Here is a 12296-nt window from a genome sequence, read left to right on the forward strand (position 1 = left end):
TGTTAACTGTTATTACTTGTTTTCTAGTTTTTTTAGTTTATTTATGTAATTATCCTGATGAAGTGAAACAAAAGAATTTTCACACAGCTAGACAAGAAAATAAAAAAAAACGGTTGCTCTTTCCAAGCGATATTTATTTATTGGTGGAAAAATAACTGAAAACATATTCCTAACATATATCATTTTCTGTTAACCAGGTCTCACTGATGCCTATAATTTTTGGCCAAATCGAGCAGACAATACCAAAAACTGCTCTCCATTATTTCTGGTACTTCTGGCATTCATGTTGAAATGCATACATACATGCATTTCAACCCAGCTTTGGACCCACAGTTACCCTTGTGTAATGTCTTGCCCTTGTATTCAAACCCACTGGATTTGAAACCTGTGAAACTGAATTCAGCACTGCATAATCACTTCTGTAAAACCACAACTGTTTTATTGATTTTTTTTTACATTATTGTATGTATATATTATTTTACATAATAAATTTAATTTAATCCTTTATCCAAGTGTAAGCAAACAAAGTTTGCACCTGAGGTATCTTCAGGACTGAGGCAACTCATGGTAAGGCCAGACTAAGCTCTCATCACTACTTGTCTTAGTATCTCCCATAATGCAAAGCACATCTCCTTGCGGACATGTATAATGCTATGCATTAAGGGAAGGGCCACTACCCAGACCGGTTTCGACCTTTATTGAATGTTCAAGTGCAGGTCAAACTCCAAAAACTCAGCATTGTTCCCCTCAGTAACTGGCTCACCCTGCCACTGAAAAGACCTCTCAGCGGTGGCTCTACCCCATGGCAGGCTCACTCCACCACTGAGCAGAGCTGCTCATTTGCTCATATGTTATATGAGGGGGTAACAGCAACAGCCATGCCTCAGTTAACTTCATGGGCTATAGCATTGCCATTCATTGCCCCTCCCCAGGACCTGGATGGCAGCAACAGCTGAGCATCAGTTAAAATTTCATGAGCTACAGCATTGCCATTCATCACCCAAGCTTCTAACCGGTTTCAACCTTCATTGGGGTCTTGTCAGTGGGAGCCAGACCCAGAGGTGGTGATACTAAGGTGGAAGCAATGGAGAAGTCATATTTACCTATACGAGTTGCCAAAAAGTGTCTCACCTTATTATTAAATTACTCTGGATTTAGAGAAAGATGTTGGAAGTTTTTTCCCACTTGGTTAGATTGTAATAAATTTAGTTTAATCCTTTATCTAAGTGTAAGCAAACAAAGTCTGCACCTGTAGTATCTTCAGGACTAGGTAAATATGACTTCTCCATTGCCGTTGCTTCCACCTTAGTATCACCACCTCTGGGTCTGGCTCCCACTGATCAGACCTCAATAAAGGCTGAAACCAGTCTGAGTAGTGGCCTTTCCCTCAATGCATAGCATTATACATGTCTGCAAGGAGATGTGCTTTGCATTATGGGAGATACTAAGACAAGTATTTTTATTAAATATTTTAAGGAATTTACAATGTACACAGGATATAAATTAAATTAAACTTTAATCTATATTTCCAATATTTCGGCAACATCACGTTGCCGAAATATTGGAAATTAAAATAAAGGAATCTAAAATAAAGACATGTGCATGCAGGCATTACCCACAGTAAATGAGGACGAAGCAGGAAACTATTGTTTCTCCTAAAAGTCCTGATGGTGCCCCCGTAGAGGGCTATGTAGGTATTCTTGGCCGTTGAGCTGAAGATTTTCTGATGTAAGTCTCCCAAATTTGGGGCAGTCTCTCATGCAACCAAATTTGTTGAGGTTTGGACTGTTTCTTAGGGCTGAGGCTGATTCCATGAATAGCCTTTCAAATTTGAATTTACTACGTAGTACCATGGCTTTCTTCCACCATATTCTGTGGCATGTATCCAGAGCATGGTATGCAAGACCAGAGTGACTGTACTGGTGAAACCAAATGTAGTCCTTGTGTTCTGAAATTCTGATATTCGCTGTCCTGCCTGTTTGGCCAAAGTAGGACAGCTTAGAGCTGCAAGGGACCTGGTAAGCACCAGGAAGGTCTAGAGGAAGTGGTTGGTCTTTAGTGGAGCGGATAAGGGATGCCAATTTTCTATATGGTCTGTAACACGAGGTCAAGTCATGTTTTTTTGGTTATTTTTTTCAAGGTGCCTCGGATGTAGGGAATGGTAATGGATTTAGAGTAATCCTTGTTGTGAAGGGGGGGGGGGAGGGGGTTGTGGTTTACTGGTTTCAATATTTTTTGGAAGGGGTAGCCATTGGCTGAGAAAGTGTTGAGGATGTGGTTTAGTTCTGTGGTTAGGGCATTGTGATTCGAACAGATAAGTTTAGCCCAGTTGTGTAGTATCTTAATACTATCTCATCATCACTAAGACAAGTAGTGATGAGAACTTAGACCACCTTTACCATCAGTTGCCTCAGTCCTGAAGATACTTCAGATGCAAACTTTGTTTGCTTACACTTGGATAAAGGATTAAACTAAATTTATTATAGTCTAACTAAGTGGAAAAAAGTGTTGCTAAATTATTATATACAAGTGGGAAAAAACTTCCAACATTTTTCTCTAAATCCAGAGTAATTTAATAATAAGGTGAGACACCTTTTGGCAACTCGTATAGGTAAATATGACTTCTCCATTGCTTCCACCTTAGTATCACCACCTCTGGGTTCTGGCTCCCACTGACGAGACCCCAATAAAGGTTGAAACCGGTTGTAAGCTTGGTGATGAATGGCAATGCTGTAGCCCATGAAGTTAACTGAGGAATGGCTGTTGCTGTTACCCCTCAGATGACATATGAGCAAATGAGCAGCTCTGCTCAGTGGTGGGGTGAGCCTGCCACGGGGAAGAGCCAACACCGAAAGTTCTTCTCAGAGGCAGGGTGAGCCTGTTACTGAGGGGAATAATGCTGAGTTTTTGGAGTTTGACCTGTACTTGAACATTCAATAAAGGTTGAAACCGGTCTGAGTAGTGGTCTTTCCCTTAATGCACAGCATTATACATGTCTGCAAGGAGATGTGCTTTGCATTATGGGAGATACTAAGACAAGTAGTGATGAGAGCTTAGTCAGTCTTTACCACAAGTTGCCTCAGTCCTGATGATACTTCAGGTGCAAACTTTGTTTGCTTACACTTGGATAAAGGATTAAATAAATTTATTATAGTCCAAACCAAGTGAAAAAAACTTCCAATATATTATTTTACATTACTTTTTTTTTACATTATTATACTATTTTTTACATTATTATGTATTGTGACTAATACTTGTGTATTATTTTACCTGTAAATTGACAGGGTGGATGTTAGCAGGAGTGGTCTTTAGTGGGTATAACTGCTTGGAAGATAGGAGAATGTATGGTATATTGCAGAGTCAAATAGAGTACTGGAGAGACTAATAATAGGTATACAAATACTAACAATGTATTTATGTTTGGCACAATTGCAAGAGTATCAGGAATAAAGAAAATGCATTAGTGGCATTCCCTCCAAATGCCATTGAAATTATTGTCATTATTGTTAACTTGTATGTTAACAGAATATAGCATTTATGGAAGAATAGGAAGGATAAACTAGATTTTGGAATGCTCTGATAAGTGATGAGTTGAGTCCTCGCAGAGTAGAGAATTTGGATGGAAATGGCTCTACTAGTTTTGAAAGTATATGGTACCAGGTAGAGGTGGGAGGAACAGGATATTTAGCTCGACATTGCTATATGTCAGGGAACACAGACAGTGATGAGCAGAAAATCTTCAGGCAGATAAGTCTGGCAAGTGCAAAGTGAGTGATCCCTATCAGAGATTTTAATTACAGCAGTATAATATGGACAGATGAAATGACATACAGTAGTAAAGCAACAACATTTCTAGAATTCTTAAGGGACAAATATCTCAGTCAACATGCAGTAGGGGACAATAGGAGGATCAAGAGTTCTGGATTTGGTCCTATCATTGGAGGATCTGAGTGTAAGAGAGATGTCATTCATGTCCCCAGCAGGAAAGAGCTACCATATGGTTTTCACTTGGGGGATGAACAGACGTTTGGGAGTAAAAAGAAGAAAGGAATTTATGTGGAATTATAAGGCAGGTGATTACAATAGTCTTAGAAATCAGGTGGGGATAGTTCCATTGATGGAAGAATTGAAAGGAGAGATATATTTGAGTATTTGATGAATAAATAACCTTGATGTTAATAAGGCGATAGGATTTGATGACATATCACCATGCATCTTAAGGGAATGTTCCAGGGAACTGGCAGTAGCATTGGCATACCTGTTTAATAAGAGTCTTACAACATCACAGGTTCCAAGGGAGTGGAAGGAGGGTAAAATTGTTCCACTGCATAAAGGTGGTGATAAGGCTGTAGCTTCAAATTATAGGCCCATCTGTATATCTGGAGTTGTGGTGAAGGTCCTGGAGACATTAGTTAGAAGTAGGATACAGAAATGGGTTGATAACAGCAGTATTCTCTGTGGTTATCAGCATGGGTTTGTTAAGAGGAGATCATGTTTCACTAACTTAATTATGTACTATAACAAGGTGACAAATACCTTGGAAAAAGGAGATGCATATACAGTGGTGTACTTGGATTTTGCAAAAGCTTTGATAGACTGCCACATGACAAGCTCTTAAATAAATGGATAACAGACTTCTGTGTTGGATCAGTGACTGGCTGTTAGACAGGTATCAGAAAGTTGTATATGGAGGATGCAGTATCCCAAAAGAGGAATGTCGCTAGTGGTGTGCCACAGGGGTCAGTTTTGGGGCCATTGTTGTTCAGTTTGTATGTTAATGATGTTGGGTTGGGTTTAACTAGTGATATCCAGCTGTTTACGGATGATGCAAAATTGGGGAGATCAATGCACAGTCAGGCTGATGTTAATGCCTTACAAGAGGACTTGAATAGATTGCAAATGGGCAGGTAAGTGGAACTGTCAGTTCAGTGTTGCCAAGTGTAAGGTTTTGAGATTTGGTAAGCAACGATGGAATGCCAAGTGTACACTTGATGGGGAAACTTTAACAGAAGTAGAGGAGATGAGAGATCTAGGAGTGATGATAGACAAGGACCTGAAATTCAGGGACCACATTGCACAAGTTGTGAAGACATCACATCCAATAATAGCAATGATGCGAAGAACCCTGACATGCAGAAATAGAGAGGTTAGGATTCCATTGTATAAGGCCTTGATCAGGCCTCATATGGATTATCGTGCACAGATTTGGTTGCCAGGTTTTCATGATGACGAGGATATGTTGGAAAGGGTTCAGAGAAGATTCACAAAGGTAGTCAGTGTTCTTTGGAATGTGGATTACGAGGACAGATTGAGAGAATGTAAGTTGCAGAGCCTCATAAATAGGAGGAAGGGGGGGGGATATGATTGAAACATAAGCTGGTCAGGGGTTGTTATCATGTAGATATGGAAGAGATTTTTCATAGAATGGGAGAGGGGAGTAGAACTAGAGGCCATTGCTGGAAACTGTATAAGGAGGGTTTGAGCAAAGGAGTGAGAAGTAATTTCTTTGCATGGAGAGTGGTTGGTGAGTGGAATACATTGCCTGAGTGTGTTGTGGATGTGGACACATTGAATCAGTTTAAGACGCGGTTGGATGAGTATTGTATGCAATAGTGAGTACTTCCCACAATGAGTCTCTAACTCCATGGAGGTCAAATGTTGATAATAATAATAATAATAATAATAATAATAATAATAATAATAATAATAATAATAATATACAGTGCATGGGTGATAGTGAAGAAATATTTTATTGGCAGCAATGGCAAAAATTGTATTCCTCAAGTGAAAAGGTAACACAGTTGTAAAGTGGATGATTAATGAAATCGAAAACTGCAGATGAAAAAAAGGTTATGGTAAAAGTATAAAGAAAGAGACAATGATCAGTTGCATCAGGAATATAAGGTAAAAGCAAGAAAAGTGAATGGTATAGTAGGGATGACAAAAATGGAATATGACAGATTATATTTACAGTCCTAGGAAAATCCTAAGGAATTCTTTTATTCTGTATCTACTGTGGATAAATGGCCATGTCAGATAAAAATGGGGTTGTGTGACCGATGTAGGTGACCTACTGGAGCTGCTTACTGATCATGTTAGTGGGGCATTTCATCCCATAAAATCAATTTTTGTTCCTTTGGAGAAGGAAAGGATTAAAAGTTTAGAAATGCATGAGGAGAACATAGTTCAAATAATAAATACTCTGGAAGTTAATACAGTGGAACTGGATAGGATTTCATTACCTGTTTTAAGAGAATGTGTGACAGCTCCATTTCACCTAGCTATTCAATGATGTCTTGTTACTGGGAAAGTATCCCAAGGAGTGGAAAGAGGATAAGATTAAAGTGCCATTGCATAATGATGGTGGTAGATAGGCATCAAACTGTATTTGTATTCATTCTCTGGTTGTAAAGATTTTGAATATATTAGTGGGAGATCATATTAAAAACTGGGCAGATGATAATATATCTGTGTAGGTCAGAATGAAATTGTTAAGGGGTGCTCTATTTCAGAAATCTGCTGGCCTTTTTATAATAAAGTGAAAAGAGTGACTGATGAGGGGAAAGCATATACTGCTTCTTTTTTTTTTTTTTTTTTTTTTTTTTTTTTTTTTTTTTTTGAAAAGACATCTGATAAGATGCCACATGATAAGTTGATATTTAAGTAGCAACATATTGGATATTAGGTCAGTAAATTAGAATGGAATGGAAAGTGGCAGGCTCGTAGATATCAGACAGTTGTGTACAGGCAAGAATAATCAATGAAAAGGATGGTCACAAGCTGGGTTCTATAGGGTTCAGTGCTGTTTAACTTTTATATCTTGTCACTAGATTACAGGAAAATATTCAGTTGTTTCAAGATGATGGGAAGCTTCGAATAATTATTAGTAATAGTGCCAATGTGGTGGTAACCTTCAGAAGGATTTAAATGGGTAAATGAATTGGATATTAGTTTAATGCAATTAAACTAATATCCAATTCTGTTTCATTTGATTTCATTTGATTCATTTGTTTCAATTCATTTATAAAGTCTTGAAATTTGGGATCTTCCAATGGGAAGCTGCCTACTCTACTGGTAGAACTATACTAGAGAAAAAATGGAGAATGCAAGGGATCTTGGTGTAATAGTTGATAAAAATTTAGAAGTTAATGGACATGTTCGTAAAAATAAATCAGTGGATTATTATAATTCTAAGAAGGACTTTGACCAGCAGAGATAAAAGAATGGTGGTTCTAATGAATAAAGTCCTATGCATTATTATTATTATTATTATAATTATTATTATTAAACAAGACCTCATGGAGTCAAAGACTCATCTAGGAGGTTCTTTTATCTCACACACATCTCATCATACCGGGTCTTAAACACATTTAAACTCCTTGCAGACACCACACTCTCAGGCAAGGCATTCCAATCATTCGCAACTCTGCACGAAAAAAACCTGCTTCTCACTCCCCTACTCACACCCTCTTTATACAGTTTCCAGGTATGACCTCTGGTTCTCCCCTGATCTCCCACTATTCTCTGTAGAACTTCTCCACCATTGATCCTATAACAACCCCTTACCAACTTGTAGGTCTCTATCATATGTCCCCTCTTCCTTCTCTCCACTAGACTCTGCAAATTACATCTTTTCAATCTTTCCTCATACTCGACATTCCAGAGGTCAGAAACTACCTTAGTCAGTCGCCTTTGGACCCTTTCCAACATCTCTTCATCCTTCTGAAAACCCAGTGACCAAATCTGGGCACAATAGTCCATGTGTGGCCTAATCAAAGCCTTATACAATGGAACAAGAATCTCCCTACTTCTACACGTCAGTGTCCTCCTCATCATTCCCAGAAGTCTTTGTGTTGTCTTCACAATTTTGGCAATGTGTCCCCTAAATTTTAGATCCTCATCCACTATCACTCCCAGATCTCTTATTTCCTCTACTTCCAACAATATATTCTCACCAAGCATAAATTCTGCATCCCATCTTTGTTTTCCAAATTTTAAAACCTTACATTTTGCAACATTGAACTCACATCCCCATTTGATTGCCCAATCACTCAATTTATTCAAGTCTTCTTGCAAGGCCACAACATCTTCACTACTCTTTATGGTTCGTCCTAACTTTGCATCATCTGCAAACAACTGAATATCTCCATCCAAATCTTCGCCAATATCATTAATATACAAGGTAAATAGTAATGGCCCTAAAACAGATCCCTGAGGCACTCCACTAGTGACTTTCCTTTTCTTGGATATTGCACCCCCATACACAACTTGTTGATACCTATCAGATAGCCAGTCTCCAATCCAATGCACTAATCTAATATCCAACCTCATCTGCTCTAGTTTGACTGTCAACTTATCATTAGGTACTCTATCAAAAGCTTTTGCAAAATCCAAGTATATTACTGTGTATCCTTCTCCTCTGTCCAAGGAAGCAGTCACTTTATTGTAATAAGTAAGTAGATTACTAAAACATGACCTCCCTTTAGCAAATCCATGCTGTCCATCAAAGATTATACAATTGTTGTCAACCCAACTCTGGATCCTAGTTCTCACAAGCTTCTCCAACAACTTAACCACAACACCTGACACACAGATAGGCCTATAGTTTGATGCTTGAGTTCGATCACCTCCTTTATGAAATGGCACAATCTTGCCCTCCTTCCACTCTTTAGGGACTTGACCAAGTGCAAGACTCGTATTAAAAAAATATGTCAAGGCAGGTGTCAACTCTCTGGCACATTCCTTCAGAATACGCAGTGATATATTATCAAGTCCCACAGCCTTATTTACATCTAGTTTACTCAACTCCCCAAACACCTCTTGCTCACATACAGTCAGTCTCTCCTCCCCATCATCAACTGCTCTTAATCTCTCCATGAAGTCACATTCACAAGATTGAAAGATCTTTATGAACTGCTCATTAAGTATCTCCACCACACATTCTGCAACAGCTGTCTTTATACCATTTCCTCCAATCAATGTCATCCTTCCATAATCATTCTTTCTTTTGCTGGCTACATATCGAAAGAACTCCCTAGGATTCTTTTTAGCTTCATTAGCTAACTGCTGTTCATACCTCTCTTTAGCTACTCTCACCAACCAAGTCACTCTCCTTGCCTGGTCTTTGTAGAACTCATGAAATTGGTTACTTCCACTTCTCTTATGCTGCCTCCACAATGCCCTTTTTCTCTGTATTGCATGCTTAATCTGTTTATTCATCCATCTCACACCTAACTTATTTAACCTTCTCACCCGTGGTATACATTTAGACATTGCATCCACTAAATATTTTTTGAAAATGACCCAAGCTGCATTGATCTCTTTTCCAGCTAACACCTCATTCCATGCTACACCTGCAAGCTGTCTCCTGAGCTCTTCATAATCACCCCCTTGTAGTTCCACATATACCCTTTTTTCACAGGGGTCCTTGCACTGCTGGCAACCACCCAAGTAATCACCTCATGGTCACTTTCACCAATTGGTGGATGATTTGATACCTCATTGATAATTACATCCTCCGATGAGATGACCAAATCCAAGACCCTTAATCCTCTTGTGCCCTCTGTTACATACTGTCTGAGGTAGTTATCCCTCAAAAACTCAAGAAACTCATTTTCTTTACTTCCAGTTGCTATCTCTTCATTCCAGTCTACATTGCCATAATTAAAATCACCCATAATGATCACCCTTTTCTTATTTGCTTGGCTTATTTGACTATACATTTCACTATCACCACCATCCACATTACCAGCTCTATAACAACATCCCACCAAGTATTTGATTCTATTCACCTCTATCTCACACCATACTGCCTCAAAACCACTGGCCCCATTTCCCTCTTGCATCTCTAACTTGTATGGACATAACTCTTTCTCTATCATCAATAGCACTCCCCCTCCCTTTTTACCCCTTCTATCCTCACGAAACACATCATACCTTTCCATCTCTATTCCTGTCAGGATGTCATCCTTATCTAACCATGTCTCACTTATTCCGACAATCTCTGGGTGCACAGACGCAATTAGTGCAACCATTTCATCCGCCTTGTTTCTTATACTTCTAGCATTGGTATACAAACACAACAACTCATTTCTGGATCTACAGCTAGTTCCACTGATACCACTCACTCGAGGTGATCTCTCCATGCTGGACTGGGGCCATTTCCCTTTCTGCTTCTTCATTTTAGAACCCTTTGCAATTCCATCTGTTTCCTTTTGATCCCTGATCATCCCATTACTTTCCTGCCTACACATTCTCTCACCTCCTCTTGGAGCATCCACCTTTCTCACGCTGTGTATCCCTGTCCACCCTGAGCCTCGCCGTTTCCCTGCTCCTCTTGCACACCCATTCTCTCATTTTCTATACTCATACCACTCACTTCCACATTCATTTCCACTCCTTCAATCTCTCCTGTCTTACTCTCCTGCTCTTCCACATCACTCCCTTCTCGATCTGATTCATTCTCTCTATTCACTTCTCTACCTTCCAGCAGCAGTCTCACCAAGCGACTCACACCATAACCACTCAAATGCAGTCCATCACTCCCATACAGCTCATTTCGTCCCTCAAACTCATTCCACACATTAACAAACTGTACTCCCATCTCCTCACACATTTCAGCCAGAATATCATTCATAATCCTTGCTCTCCGCCTCATTTCACCACAATCATACCTAGGCAACACATTGACCACCCTTCCTGTCACACTATTCTCCTTTATCTTTCCAAGCAGTCTCCTGACATTCATTTTGACATGCTCTTTGTTCTCTCTCAAATCATTCGTACCAATTAATACAATTAACTCTTTTGCTCGTTCCCGCCTCATATTCAATGCCTCAATCAATCTACTCATTTTACCGCCTGGAAAACATACCTTGTGCATTTTATCCTCTAGCACACCTTTAATAATGGAGTCGACATACAACGCCACTCGCTCATCTTTTATTATCTCTTTCATGCCTTCATGATTTATTTTAATAGTTTTGACCTGAATTCTCTTAATTTCATTCCGCATCCATTTCATTTCTTGCTTCATCCAATCCAATTCACCTTCTGAACCTCGCGACACATTCACTCTATCATTAAATCTTTCTAACTTTCTAACTCACGACCCCCTCTTCTCACTTTCCCTCTCATTCATCCTTCTTTGTTTCTGTACTTTCGGTCGAACATTCGTCCAACTTTCACTATCATTCTTCTCACTTTCACTCTCACATATCTTTCTTTGTTTCCGTACTTTTGGACTAACATGCATCCAACTTTCGCTATCATTCTTCTCACTTTTACTGTCATTCATCTTTCTTTGGTTCAGTACTTTCGTTCCAACATGCGTCCAACTTTCGCCATCAGTCATTCTTTTTTCGCTATCATTCATTCTTTCGATTTTTTTTACTTGCGATTTCTGCACCACGCCATTTCTACTTTCATTCGTTCTCTCAATTTCGTTTCTTTTCGCCTCACTTTCGTCCCTTTTAACATCCGTTACGGTTGTCAAATCGCTCTTTTTCTTTTTTCCTGATTTTTTTAACATTTTTTTGCCTATCTTTCTCGCCATCCTTCTCTTTCAAACGTGCACTCACGACACAATCGGTACTAGCACTTTCTGTCATCAACTTCATATTCGCATTCATCAATTCCTCGTTCAGGTCACATTTCACACACACCCTTCTTCCATCCGCACTAAACATCCACAAATCATTTATGTAGTCCAAGGAATACATATAACAGACCTCACACTTAACGAACCGACTGAAATCCAAATTAAAATCATGGAATGACAATGCCGCCGCCATTTTTTTTTTTTTTCCTCTGCAGGTTACTAGGTCTAATATTAACGTTTTCGTATTTAGTTTAAGCAAGAAAAAAACCCCACACTAATAATATCGGTAGCGTACAACGTTTACAGCCGCTCTTACTTAAACAATTACGCATATATACTTAATTATTCCTAGTAAAACTTATCTGAATCAGGAGCTCTTCAAAACACGCTCGTAGCGCTTGACCCACTAGCGCCCCTGAAACATTATCTTCAACAATGTTCCAGAGAATATGTCAGGTAAAAATACTCACATTTCTGGGGAAGAAATACCAATTTGAAAATTATTTTCATCTGTGTTAAATATTTAATGAACTGTATGTAGATAATTTTTAGAAATAAAGAATTGCACTTTCACTTTCATATGTGTGGCATGGTTAATATAGCTCCTGTTTTAACCTGCAACTTGTTTGGAAACTAGTTATGGGTTCAAATTCCACTGAGGCATGGATATGTGTGGAAGTCCTTACACAGTGGATGA

At 38.9% G+C, this 12296-nt stretch overlaps 1 protein-coding gene across 3 annotated transcripts in view; it reads right to left on the minus strand.

Annotated features, from left to right (window-relative positions):
• The window catches only part of LOC150103955 (spectrin alpha chain-like), an 850682-nt gene that overhangs the window by 753218 nt on the left and 85168 nt on the right, over positions 1-12296 (minus strand). The gene's annotated exons all lie outside the window — the stretch shown is intronic.

Source organism: Typopeltis vanoorti, chromosome 8 (assembly GCF_054136105.1).
Source record: "Typopeltis vanoorti isolate ZY-2024b chromosome 8, IOZ_Tvanoo_1.0, whole genome shotgun sequence".
Lineage (NCBI taxonomy): Eukaryota > Metazoa > Arthropoda > Arachnida > Uropygi > Thelyphonidae > Typopeltis > Typopeltis vanoorti.